The 14,262-nt window shown below is 39.0% G+C and overlaps 1 long non-coding RNA gene across 1 annotated transcript; it reads left to right on the plus strand.

Annotated features, from left to right (window-relative positions):
• The first annotated feature begins 1,292 nt into the window (after positions 1-1,292).
• LOC104120459 (uncharacterized) lies at positions 1,293-13,347 on the plus strand. Its single transcript, XR_691669.3, has 3 exons — positions 1,293-1,610; positions 2,040-2,103; positions 13,136-13,347. It is a non-coding gene; the product is annotated as an uncharacterized lncRNA (long non-coding RNA).
• The last annotated feature ends 915 nt before the right edge of the window (positions 13,348-14,262 follow it).

The raw sequence follows: 14,262 nt of genomic DNA on the forward strand, positions 1-14,262 counted from the left end.
AGTTTGCGCATTAGCAACCAACAGGACTGCGACAATAACTTGAGATTTCGAGAGTGGAAATACAAAATAATTACTATGAATTTTGTGATCGAGATTCCACGAATCTTAAAGGTTATGATTTTGCATGGGTAATTGTAAATCGATTGACAAAATTAGCACATTTCTTGCTAGCAAATGCTACATATGGTGGAGTGAGGTAGGTAGAGATATTCATGATGAAATTGTCTGACTTCATAAAGTTTCAGTTTCCATTATCTCTAATAGAGTATCACAGTTTACCTTACGCTTTTAAAATCTTTTCAAGAAGCATTGGGTACACGTTTAGATCTTAGTACTGTATTTCATCCATGGACAGACAGGCAGTCTAAACTTACTATACAGAACTTGGAGGATATGTTGAGAGCAACATGTATTCTTGAATTTGGAAGTAGTTGGGATGCTTATTTACCTTTAGCTGAATTTGCCTACAATAATAGCTTTCAATTCAGCATTCAAATAGCACCATACGAAGACTTGTATGGTAGACGATGTCATTCTCCTGCCGGATGGTTTGAACCTAGTGAGACTAAGTTATTGGGACCCTAAGAAGCTATTGACATAGGTCTAGTTAATAAAGAAAAGATTACACACAGCTCAATGCAGGAAAAAAAAATATGCGAATAAGAGAAGAGAGACTTAGTGTTCACAATTGGGGACATAGTATTCTTACGGGTTTCTCCTATGAATAGCGTGATGTGATTCGAGAAAAGAGGTAAGTTGAGACTTGAGCCCAAGATTTATAGGTTCGTACGAGATACTTGACCGAGTGGAAGCTGTGGTATATTGTTTGGCACTTTCTCCTGAGTTATCTTTTATTCATCCAGTGTTTCATGCCTCTATGCTCAAAAAATGTATATCGGACACCTCTCAAGTACTTGAAGCACCGACTGTACCGCTTGATGAGAAATTATCTTATGAAGAGGTGCCGATGGCTATTGTTGATACACAAATGATAAAGCTACGGTCAAAAATAATTATGTCCGTGAAAGTCTTATGGATAAATCATACCGTTGAAAAAGCTATATGGGAAGTGAAAGATGCTATGCGAGTCAAGTATCCTCATTTATTTCAGTCTACAAGTACGTACCTAAGTTAAATTCGAGGACCGAATTTTATAAGATGGGGAGAATATAATACCTCACACTAAGAACAAGGGTAGTTAAGTAACTTGCACACAAAAAATAAAAAGAACAAAGTAATAAAAGAAAAGGATAAAGTAAAAGGAAAAACTAGTTGGGTCATAGCCAACAGAAGTGGCGTAACTGGAACACCAAAAGGAGATTTGAGTCTTTAGTCTTATAGGATTTTAAAACAATAAATTGAAGATTGGGGAAAAACTTTGAGAATTGGAGAAATATCTAACATAAGGGAATTCCATCCTAAGGAGGACACGACCAAAAGCTTCAGCAGAAATTGAAGCATTTTTCTTTCATAGTGCTTTACAAACGTGAAAAAAATCAACAGAGAAGCGTCGGGATCTTATGAAATTCAGCAAAAAGCATGAAGTTATTTGCCTCAAAGGTCATATCTACATGTTGTAGATCTTTCCAAACGTTCACATATTTCATCGGGTATTACTTGAACTCCAAATTTGAGTTTTCAGTAGATATTCTTTTAACTTCACTTCAAGTATAGTAGGATTCCATTGGATATTGTAAGTTACCAATGACTAGGATACGAGAATAGCTATGAATAATAATCAGACACTTATTATGGAATAGATTAACCGGTGAACTAGTCAATCTAGATCAGAATTTTTCCCTATAATTGGGAATAACAGTTTAAAAAAAGGTTAATTCTGTTAATTGTATTACTGTAGAACTATTAAGTACAGATAGAGATGTAAACTTAATGTTTACTATTTCCTGCAAGTTTTCAGTATACTTAGAAAAGTTGTAGAAAGGTTTTGAGGATAGAACATGAATTTTGATAGATAATTATTTAGAAAATTAGATTATGGAGTTGATGGGTGGTAACACTAGACTTATATTGATTCATAGATTGCAAACGAATTGAGCATTTGGATAGATAAAAAGTCAAGCTTTGAATAGTTGGCGTCGAGAGGTAAGTAGTAATCTTATCGTAATTTGTGTTTTCATAACCTACATGGTTTATACATTATTTTGAAAACAAAATGTGTTACCGAATGTTTGAAATTGCATGTGGGGCAAGTCCTTCACTTGATATGTTACTGGATAGTTTGAGATGTTTACAGTTATTTAAAATATTCTCACTGTTACTAGATATGTTTTACTGTTACTTGAGATATGATTATCGTTACCGAAATTGGATTACATGATTTGATAAGAATTGAAATGTCATGTACTATTTTGAAAATACTTTCATGTGAATATTTACCGTGTATAAAGAAAAGTATAAATGGGAGGAGACTTTGAAGGATCCCGTAGCTAATGACGGGTTCATTAGACCTGGTGCACTTTGTATTTACAGATTACCGATTAAAGTTATAGTCATCGCTAGTGGGAAGGTAGAACTAGCATATAGTTACAGTTTTCCCTCGAGTAGGGACCTACAGTTATATTTGACTCCTTTCATAATGTCACGACTCAAATCCCAATCTGTCGTGATGGCGCCTATCACATTACTAGGCAAGCCGACAATCACATAATAACTACGCATTTGAATTAAAAACATTATTTTTAACAATTTCAACAGTGAAAAATCTCATAGATAACTGATAAAATCAACTAAAACTCTACGACAACAAACCCCAAAATCCTGGTGTCACCGAGTACATGAGCTACTAATGTTGATATAGTCTAAAACTCTAGTACAACTGTCTGAGAAAATAGAACAGTACTGAAATAAAATGAAAGAAGGGAGAGTCAAGGTATGCGGGCGTCATAGCAGCTACATGGAAGTCTTTGAGTAGGTACTAACACCAGATCTAGCAATCACCGTGTCTAGACATACTTGGATCTGCACACGAAGTGCAGAGTGTAGTATGAGTAAAACCGACCCAATATACTCAATAAATAACAGGACTAACCTTGGGCTGAAAGCAGTGACGAGCTCAGAAAGATACAATCCGAATCAAATAATGACAACATAGATATAACAATATAATGACAGTAATAACTCAGAGAACATCCATATTCAGCTCGTACACAGTACAGAAATTTAGGCATGCTTTCAAGTTCAACAATTTAAGCCCAACACTAATAAAATATGCCAAGTACAACTAGCATGAGGAATGTTACATCTCTATGCCTACAATTCAAGTATGCATGTCAAATGTAATGCATCACAGTGATACTCCCAGGTACTCATACTCTCAGAGTACTCAATCTATATGTCTCAAACTCCCACTCGTCACACACAATCACTCAACACTATACGGTACATGCGCTCACTGCTGGTATGTCAGACTCTGGAGGGGCAGATCCTACCCAAGCGCTAATATAAAGCTAATATGACATACTGCGGCGTGCAGCTTGATCCTATAATAATAGATAAGATGATAAGGCATGCCGCGGCGTACAACCCAATCGCATAAATAAGCCAATAAGGCCCGTTGTGGCGTGCAGCCCGATCCCATAAATATCACTCACAAATCGGCTCTCAGGCCCCAAATTAGTCATCAATCTCTCTAATCTCACGAGCTCACAAATCTCATACCACTCAGCCCGAGCAATGATAACATGATGTAATAGTAAATGATAACAGAGACTGTGATATGATATGCAAATGAATAAATATGACTGAGTACATAATTGCAACTTAAGCAAATAACTCAACAGCATAAATGACCTTAGTGGGCCCCAACAAAATAAGCACATAAACTAAACATGATTTCTAATATGGATCACATCTCAATTACTCTAACACGTAGAAATTACACGGATAGAAACAAGACTAGATAACTACACAGTACCACAGAATCAACCGAGTCATAATTACCACGGTGCACGCCCACACGCTCGTCACCTAGCATGTGCGTCACCCTGTCACGCCCCGACCTCGGGGAGCGCGGTCGGCGCTCAACCAAGATAACCCGGTCAAGAAAGCATGTACAATGCCATCTACCCAAACTCACTTGTGAATAAAGAGAGAATATATTTCGTTACTTAGGCAATGAGAAGGTTACATAAACAATCCAAATTTCATTACCGTTAGAACTTCATTCAAGATTTTCAAAAGTATTACATTACACATTCATAGTTTAGGAGAGGAAACATATGATACAAATACAACATTACTGGTTTGACTTTTCCGACACCAACATACAACCCACAATATGTCTACGGAGCCTCTAATAAATACAAAAGAGTACTATGATAGTGCCGGCAACAAGGCCCCGACTATACCTCAAAACATAATACATGAGGAACAAAAGATATACAACCCCTAGATGAAGTGGGGATCACCAAGTCAGCCGGGAAGAGGGTGCACTGCTATCACTGATCAAAGCTGCCTGTTGTGGAAGCACCTGCATCCATTAAAGATACAGCAACTTCGGCAAAAGGAACGTTAGTACATGACGAAAATTACTAGTATGAAAACCAAACACCCCCTTCAAGGATTGAAAGTACAACATGAATGTGACGAATCATAGAAGCAATTAAAGAAATTGCCATTAAAATCACAGCAAATTCATTTAAAGCTTTCGATAACATTTATAAATTTCAAGTTGGGGATCCTCTATAACAACCTCTACGACAATACCACAATCTCTACACAAAGTGGCCCTGCCGCCTTACCCCAATGTGTGCGGGTGAAGGTATAATCGCAATGCCATAATCTCTATACAAAGCAGCCCCACCGCCTCACCCCAATGTGTACAGGTGGAGGCGTAACCACAATGCCACAATCTCTATACAAAGCGGCCTGGCCGCCTCACCCCAATGTGTGCGGGTGGAGGTGTAACCACAATGCCACAATCTCTATACAAAGCGGCCCCGCAGCCTCACCCCAATGTGTGTGGGTGGAGGTGTAACCACAGTGCCACAATCTCTACACAAAGCGGCCCCTCCGCCTCACCCTAATGTGTGCGAGTGGAGGTGTAATCATAATGCCACAATCTCTACACAAAGCGGCCCCGCTGCCTCACCCCAATGTGTGCGGGTGGAGGAGTAACCATAATGCCACAATCTCTACACAAAGTGGCCCCGCCGCCTCACCCCAATATATGCGGGTGGAGGTGTAATCGCAATATCACAATCTTGATTCTAAAAATGATAATAGTTGTACAAAAGATTTCCTTTCAAATTGAACCCTTTTGGTACCTTTGGCCTTTACAAATATACGTTCATAAAATTTCATTGCATGAGATATAAGAAATTAAATCACATTGATTTTGTACAAAACGTTCTTCCCAAAAGGTGTATAACATAATTAAGTCAGAATAGAGAATCATTAACACATGAGGGTTCTGACATGTTACGCAATTTAGGAATCAATTTACCAGCTTGAATATCCCACCTCAATAGTGTTTCAAGTTCGAACTACACACGATGGAGTTTTGTAAGAATACAGGAATTCTGATACTAGAAGAAGAGTTTAGCCGTCATACCTCGAAAGAGCTTTTTGTGGTGTAACAATAACGTCCCGACACTCCTAACGATGCAAATCTATAGAAGAGGGGAGAATTACAAGCACGATTAGAGGAATTCGTATGACAAGAGCTGCTACAATGACAACCCAACCTTTCTTCAACCAATTCAACAACATAACCATCCAAGATTGTCCAACAACTTCCCCACAATCCCTATTAGCTCATGCATGTGATTAGTGTACTCCCATCACCCATAACCAACCCAAATTCAAAATTGGAGAATTAAGGGAAGGAATTCTTACCTTTTAGAAACCCTGGCAAGTTCCTCTTGATGAAATTCTAAGGCTTGATTAGAGTTGAGTAGTGAAATCCTTGAATCCTCCCCTTTCTCTCTCTCTAGAATAAATCTCATCTCTATCTAAAATATTAGATAATCCCTCAAAAATGACCCCTATGGCTATATAAAACAAAATGGGGTCGGGTTATAAAAATAGAAAAATGGACCCTCCAAACTCAACTCTGCGGTCGCAGAGTGTATCGCAGATCAGGCCTGCGGCCCTGCAAAATGGACCGCAGAAATGGTTCGCAAAACTAGGCTAGTTTGGTCCAGTCTGCAGCCAGGTCTGCAGCCCGCATATCAATTATGAGGCCGCAGAATGAACCGCAGAATCTCCCCCCGAAAATCTTCATGCTGGTTCTGTGACGGATATGCGGCCCGCAAAATGACTATGCGGTCGAATAGTTGACCGCAAAACACCCTCCAAAATTGGACCATTTGTCTGCTTCACTCTGCGGCGGATCTGCAGCTCGCATCAGTTCTGCGGTCGCATAATGGACCGCAGAAATACTCTGTTCTGCAACAATTTTTCTTCAACTCCCCAACGCTCTATTCAACCCAAAAAGTACGTATCTACAACCCTCAAATACATCAACCTACCTCGGAACCACAAAACCCCGGGTTTTAGGTGAAATTTTATGGGGCCTTACATCCTCCCCCGCTTAAGATCATTCATCCTCAAATGAGGGTCAAAATCCGCCATTAGCATCCAATGTGGCCCAACTGTTACTCCACACGCCAGCAGTTCCAAATCCTTACTAACTCCCTAAATTTCTAGAAATTTAGCCAGAGTTTCCCCTGTAATTGGGCCTATCCACCTGCCAGAGAATCCCAAAACCAGTCCTAACAGCATAACTATAACACAACGATGTAAAACAACATGAAAACAACACCGGTCCCAATACCATAAACATTATAATACCAAGAAGGAGCATCCTTAACATAAGTTGTACAGGGAAACATAACTTGTAGGAAGTTAGCTTTTAACATCATGGACACAACTACATAGTTATTCAAACAAATGAGGGTACTTCTTTTTCATCTCTTCCTCGGCCTCCCAGGTGGCCTCTTCGACCTGTTGGTTTTGCCATAGCACTTTCACGGAGGCAATTTTTTTATTTCTCAGCTTACGGACTTGCCTATCAAGAATGGCAACTGAAATTTCTTCATAAGTCAATTCTTCATTAACCCCAATAGTCTCAACTAGAACAATAAGCGACGGGTCTCCAACCACCTTCTTCAACATGGATACATGAAACACTAGGTGCACTAAAGACATCTCTGGAGATAGTTCTAGCATGTAAGCCACCTAACCAATCCTCTGAATGATTCTGTATGGTCTGACATACCTTAGACTCAATTTTTCTTTCTTACCAAACCGCATTACACCCTTTTATGGGGGAAACCTTCAAGAATACCCAATCATCCTCTTGGAACTCCAAATCCCTATGACGTACATCTGAATAGGATTTCTGACGACTCTGGGCAGTTTCCAACCGTTCCCTAATGATCTTGACCTTCTCCATAGCCTGATGCACGAGGTCTGGCCCAATCTCTAACCACCCGATGAGAGATCTATATCTCCTAATATATAAAGCCTCGAACAGTGCCATCTGAATGCTAGCATGGTAACTGTTGTTGTAGGCAAATTCTATAAGTGGCAAATGATCATCCCAGCTACCCTTGAAGTAAAGAACACAAGCGTGCAACATATCCCCAAGCGTTTGAATGGTCCGTTGTGTCTGCCCGTCGATCTACGGCTGAAAGGTTGTACTAAGATTCACCTGAGCACCCAAACCTTACTAAAATTTCTTCCAAAAGTTAGTCGTGAATTGTGCCCCTCGATCGAAGATAATAGAAACTTGAGTGCCATGCAACCTGACTATTTCCTTGATATATAACTGAGCATACTGTTCCGCTGTGTCGGTAGCCGTAACAGGTAAGAAGTGTGCTGATTTCATGAGTCGATTCACAATTACCCAAATCGAGTCGAACTTGCGAGGAGTGCGAGGTAGTCCTACCACAAAGTCCATATTGATCATCTCCATTTCCACATCACAATTTTTATGTTTTGTACCAACCCAACGGGCATTTGATGTTCGGCCTTTACTTGTTGGCAAGTTGGGCATCTTGCCACAAAGTCTGCTACATTTCTCTTCATATCATTCCACTAGCAGACTTCCTTAAGATCATAGTACATCTTTGTAGAGCCTGGGTGCATGGAATACCTGGAAGTGTGAGCCTCGATCATGATTCTTTTCCGGAGACCATCTACATTAGGAACACATAATCGCCCTTGGTACCTTAGTGAACCATCATCCATGCCAAGAGAAAAAGCCATGGTCTTATGTTTGTGAATCCCCTCCTTCAACTGTACCAATAATTGATCGTCGTATTGCTTCCCCTTGACTTCCACAACAAGTGATGATTCAGCCCTATTTTGCACAACCACGCCCTATTCTGCAACAATTTTTCTTCAACTCCCCAACGCTTTGTTCAACCCAAAAAGTCTGTATATCATGACCCAAAATCCATTAAAGGTCGTGATGGCGCCTAACACCGCTGTCAGGCAAGCCAACAATAATTGATTAACTTAATTACTCATTTTAGTATTTTTAAAATCATAATTTCCTTCAATTAAATAATAAAAAAAATTACTGAGTAAATGGAAATATTTTCACAACTACAATACTGAACAACCCATAAGTATCCCCAAACCTCGGTGTCACAAGTGCATGAGCATCAACTAGAAAGTAAAATAAAATACAGCACCTGTCCGGAATACAAATTAGACAGAAAAAATACAAATAACCCTGGAGGAGACTCTGCTGGATGCGTATCGTAACCTGAAATGCAACTCTCGTAAATCCCCGCATCATCCATGCCTCCGTGCCCAAAGGACTACCGGACATAAAAGTACGAGTACGTAAATCCACGTGTACCCAGTAAGCGTAGTATGCGTACGTAAATCCATGTGTATCCAGTAAGTATCTAGCTTAACCCCGGAGGAGTAGTGACGAGGGGTCGACATCGACACTCACTAGTGGTCCAATAATATCAGGTACAGTAAGTAGGTGAACAAATATGAGGCAGAGTAAATAAATGAAATAAATAAGTATAAATATATGGTACAATTATCCTCCTTACAATAAACTCAAGCTCTTAATTAGCAAATTCCTCCTCAACCGGAGCATATATATATATATGGACCTCACCAAATAGGTTGTTATAATTCGAATCAGGGAAAAACTCACAGATACTCTGGCTTCTTGTCAAATATTACGCACGATTCCATGAGGATATTTTATAGGAATGCCGAGGCGTACAGTCCGATCCAATATAAATATTAAAATGTGCACTTCCGAGGGTCGAACGGCATGAACCATAGATGCATCTATTAAACCGCCGAGGTGAACGGCCCTGTAACACCACGGAAAATTTCGAAGTACTTAGCGTTATTAAGAAAGTTGATGTGCGCTAATTATATTATTTTGTGTGTAGACAAGGACTATTATATGAATGATATTAATTGATCATGATAATATATGTATGATGTGCATTAAGAATGGTGTATGGTCTAAGAAAAGCCCCAAAGCTAAGTCAAGTTGAAAACTTTATGATGGGATAAAGTTTCAAGTGAGCTCGCATAAAATTCTACTTCAAACGCATGCTGATACCAAACTATAACTACCTAAGAGATAATATACCTATAAAATTAAAGCTCTTTGAGTCTAGTTTCCAACGCTTCAAACCGTTCGTCATTTGGACACTCCTGCAAGAAGTTATGACCAAATTACCAAAGGCTGGAAAAATGAGATTCTGTGACAATTCTGCGATCGCAGAATAATTCTGCGATCGCGAAAGTGCTTCTGCGATCGTAAACTGGTTGCAGAATGGACCAGAACAACCCAGTTTTGGGCATTGATTTTTGCGACCATTTTGCGACCCGCATACCTATTCTGCGGTCCATTATGCGACTGCAGACCTGCTTTCGGAGGGTTAATTTTTCTATTTTCATAATCCGACCCCATTTTGATAAATAGGCTTTGGGGTTTATTTTGGGGCAATTATCTGAGGTTTTTTTAGAGAGAAGTGAGAGTGTTCTAGAGAGAGGAAGTAGATGAAGTGTTTTGTTCATCAAGATCTTGTCCAAACTTTGAAATCCAACAAGGAAATCTCACAAGTTCTTCATCTAAGAGGTAAGGTTCCATACCCTAGTTTTTAATTTCGAATTTGGGTAGAAGATGGTTGATTAGGAGTATTATTTTTGGGTATGAGAGTATTATTTATACATGTATGTACCAATAAGATTTGTGGAAAGATTGTTGGGCTAAAATAAGTAAAGATTGGGTTGATGAGTGAAGGAAATCTTGTAGAAGAACCTTGTAGCCAAATTTGCACACCTAGTGTTTGATAAAATACTCAAATGAGCCGAGACCATGAATATCTTTCTAATTATGGTTCAATTTTATTATGTATCAAAATAGATTGGGATTGCTAAAATTTTCGGAATGTTATAGTAATTTAAGGAAAGCTCAAAGCGAGGTGTGTTGGCTAAACTTCCTTCTTAGAATTGAATTCAATGATGTTCCCGTAAGTTTCAAGTATGGATGTACCTAGTTCTTTATTCTATGTTCCGGGTTATTCCCAATAAATTTGAATGTCCCAAACAAGCAAAGTGTCTCGAATTATGTATTCAAAACGTGTTCCGAATGTTCCTATCACATTATGTTATCTTTTGGGAATGCTATGTCTTTGAGTGGTGTTTCAAATAAAGGTTATGATGTCAAATTGTGTGAGAAAACTCAATATGCTTAAGACTCTTAATTGCTCATATGTGTACCTAAAGTATTGATTGAAAATGTCTTATTGTTGATAACCTATAAAGATGGTTGGAAGTGAAATAAGTGAATTGGGGATATAAAGTGTGGCCAACGTGCCAAGAGTGAAAGTTATACTTGTGGACAATGGTACCCATGAAATGAGATGATGTAAGAAAAATTATGAAATGAGCTTTGATTCAACTATTCAAAAATTGACTTTGAAAATAGAATTGCCTAAAAGCTTATGAACTCAAGTGATGCCCATATGTGGCTGTTTTAGCTAATGCTATGTTTAGTGAGTATTTTCAATGTGTTTTGCATTCTTACATATTCGTGAGTGAAAATTGTGTATTGTCCTTTTTGGGAAAAAATAATTCAAGAAGAAATCCATTGTGTTTAAAGCCTTCATTACTAATGAACATAAAGTTGTGATTTCCGGGATATTGTATATGTTGATATTTAGGATGATGATCCATGAAAGGAAAGATATAAAAGTGTGGAATATGAAATACGGCCATTGTGTCATGAAAGAAGAATCATATGTATGGCCAAGAGAGCCAATAAAATAATAATGTTGTGAGTGATTGAAAGTACGGATTACGTGATATAGGGTGTGAAAGGTTATGAGATGTACGTATTTGTACTTTTATTTCCAATGTGTTATAAGCCCCTACGTTCTTGCGAGTAAAGGCTATGATGTTCCTAAATTTTCTAAATGCTCTTAATGTTCTATGATCACCCATGGCAAGTACAAGTAAGTGATAGTATAAACATGAAATGTGATCGTTGCCTAAATGAGAATTTCGAAGTGTTGTATGTCCCAATGGTTTCGACTATATTTGTATGCTTCTAAAATAATATATGTAAATGACTTTGATTGTTAAGTCCCCAAGAGTCATGAACCTAGATAATGACCTCAAGAGGTCAAGGGAGTGAATAATGAGATGGAAGGGAGATGTCCTTTGGTAAATGACGATGAACCTTAAGAAAAGGAATTGGGCCCATGTGCCATTGAAATTGACTTATTGATTTACCATGTATGCACTAATGTAATGAGTTGTGTTTCTCCATGATGAGCATGAACATGAAGTATTCCAATGATATGAGTAATTATGACATTAAATGTAATGACAAACTATGTTGCTTTGAGTTTATATATGGTATTGTGATTGGGATTACACCTCCACCCGCATATATTGGGGTGAGGTGGTAGGACCGCTTTGTGTAGGGATTGTGGTATTGTGGAATACACCTCTACCCCCATATATTGGGGTGAGGCGGTAGAACTACTTTGTGTAGGGGTTGTGGTATTGTGGAATACACCTCCACCCTCATATATTGGGGTGAGGCGGTAGGACTGCTTTGTATAGGGATTGTGGTATTGTGGAATACACCTCCGCCCACATATATTGGGGTGAGACGGTATGACCGCTTTGTGTAGGGATTGTGGTATTGTGATACACCTCCACTTGCGTATATTGGGGTGAGGCGGTAGGGCCGCTTTGTGTAGGGATGGTGGTATTGTGGAATACACCTCCACCCGCATATATTGGGGTGAGGCGATATGACCGCTTTGTGTAGGGATTGTGGTATTGCGATATACCTCCACTTGCGTATATTGAGGTGAGGCGATATAACCGCTTTGTGTTGGAACTGTGATATTGTGATACACCTCCATCCGCATATATTGGGGTGAGGCGGCAGGGCCACTTTGTGTTGGGATTGTGGTATGGTGATACACCTCCACCTGCGTATATTGGGGTGAGGCGATATGACCGCTTTGTGTTGGAACTGTGGTATTGTGATACACCTCCATCCGCATATATTGGGATGAGGCGGCAGGGCCGCTTTGTATGAAGGTGGTTATAAAGGATCCCTGACTTAATATCGATAAATTTGAATGGAAGCTCTTAATAAATTTGCTTGACGTTAACGGCTATCTAAGCCCATTTATTGTTACCATGATTCATCATATTCATGCTGTATTTCTAAGCCCTTGAATAGGTGTATTTGTATTGTGTAAGTGAACGCTGTGAACGGTCTATGAGATGCATATGTGTATAATATGATATGTGAACACTAAGGACGGTCTACGAAATGTATATGTGTAAATTAAGGGAGGAAGGTTCCACTTTCATTGGCATTGTTTGTACATGTTGTTACAATTACATTATATTATGTATTCCACGTATAGTCCATATGGTACAGTTGATCCTAAAAGAAGGTTAGAATGATGCAAGTATAATAAGACTTGAAATGTGATTTTATTAGATGTTTCGTAGTTTCTTGATGTACTTTAATTGCCTTTTATTTGAGTTACCGTATTTTCATATATTATTTTGACTGGCTTACATACGAGTACTATTCCACATGTACTCACGTCCCTTTTGCTGGGGGCGCTGCATCTTTTAATGGATGCAGTTATACTTCTACAGGATGATATGGATCTTTGATAGGGATCTTCTTCACTACTCAGCTTATGGTGAGCCCGCTACAGTTCTAGTGGGTGCTTGGGTCTAGTTCGTTTTATGTATATAGGTATCCATTGTCATAGAAGCTCCATGTACACTGTGGGTCATGTAATTAAAGATTTGAGTTTTGTCATGTATTTATATTCACAATATTGACAGCTATTTATAGAGTTGTGTAACCACCACGAGAAAGAAAATATGGGCCATTGAGCCAAGTGTATTTAATATGAAAGTCAAGATTTTATTATGTTATGGTAAATCATGCATGAGTAATGATGAGAGGTTAATGTAAATTAGGCTTGCTCGACTGGGTTTACTCGGTTGAGCGCCGGTCGCGCTCCACGATTTCGGAGCGTAACAGGCCCGCTCCCATGAGAGTGTGGTACATAAATCCTATCGAGGCAAACGACCCGATCCCTTCCTCGCGAACACGTATAAGGAAACCAGATAAAGAAATTACAATAGTCCAATAAGTCCAAAATGAGCCGAACATGATCTGAATCAGCCCCCAGGACCCCATCCAAACATACCAACAGGTTCTAAAACACGACACAAACTTAGTCGAAGCCTCAAATTACATCTAACAACATCGAAAACACGAATCGCACCCCAATTTAAGCCTAATGAACTATTGAACTTCAAACTTCTAAAACCAATGCTGAAACACACCAAACCAACTCCGATTGACCTCAAATTTTGCACACAAATCCTAAATGACACAACGGATCTATTCCAACTTTCGAAACTAAAATCTGAGTCCGGTATCAGTAAAGTCAACTCTCGGTCAAACTTCTCAACTTTCCAAACCTTCAACATTCTAATTTTTGCCAATTCAAGCCAAAACAACCTACAGATCTCCAAATCAATATCTGGACATACCCCTATATTTCAAATCACCATACGAAACTATCAGAACAATCAAAACTCCATTCCGAAGTCATTTACTCATAAGTCAATATCTGGTCAACTCTTTCAACTTAAGCTTCCAACCTTGGGACTAAGTCTCCCAATTCATTCCGAAATATCCCTGGAACTAAACCAACTACCTCGGCAAGTCACATAACCACAAATGGATAT

Source organism: Nicotiana tomentosiformis, chromosome 6, assembly GCF_000390325.3.
Source record: "Nicotiana tomentosiformis chromosome 6, ASM39032v3, whole genome shotgun sequence".
In the NCBI taxonomy this organism is placed as follows: domain Eukaryota; kingdom Viridiplantae; phylum Streptophyta; class Magnoliopsida; order Solanales; family Solanaceae; genus Nicotiana; species Nicotiana tomentosiformis.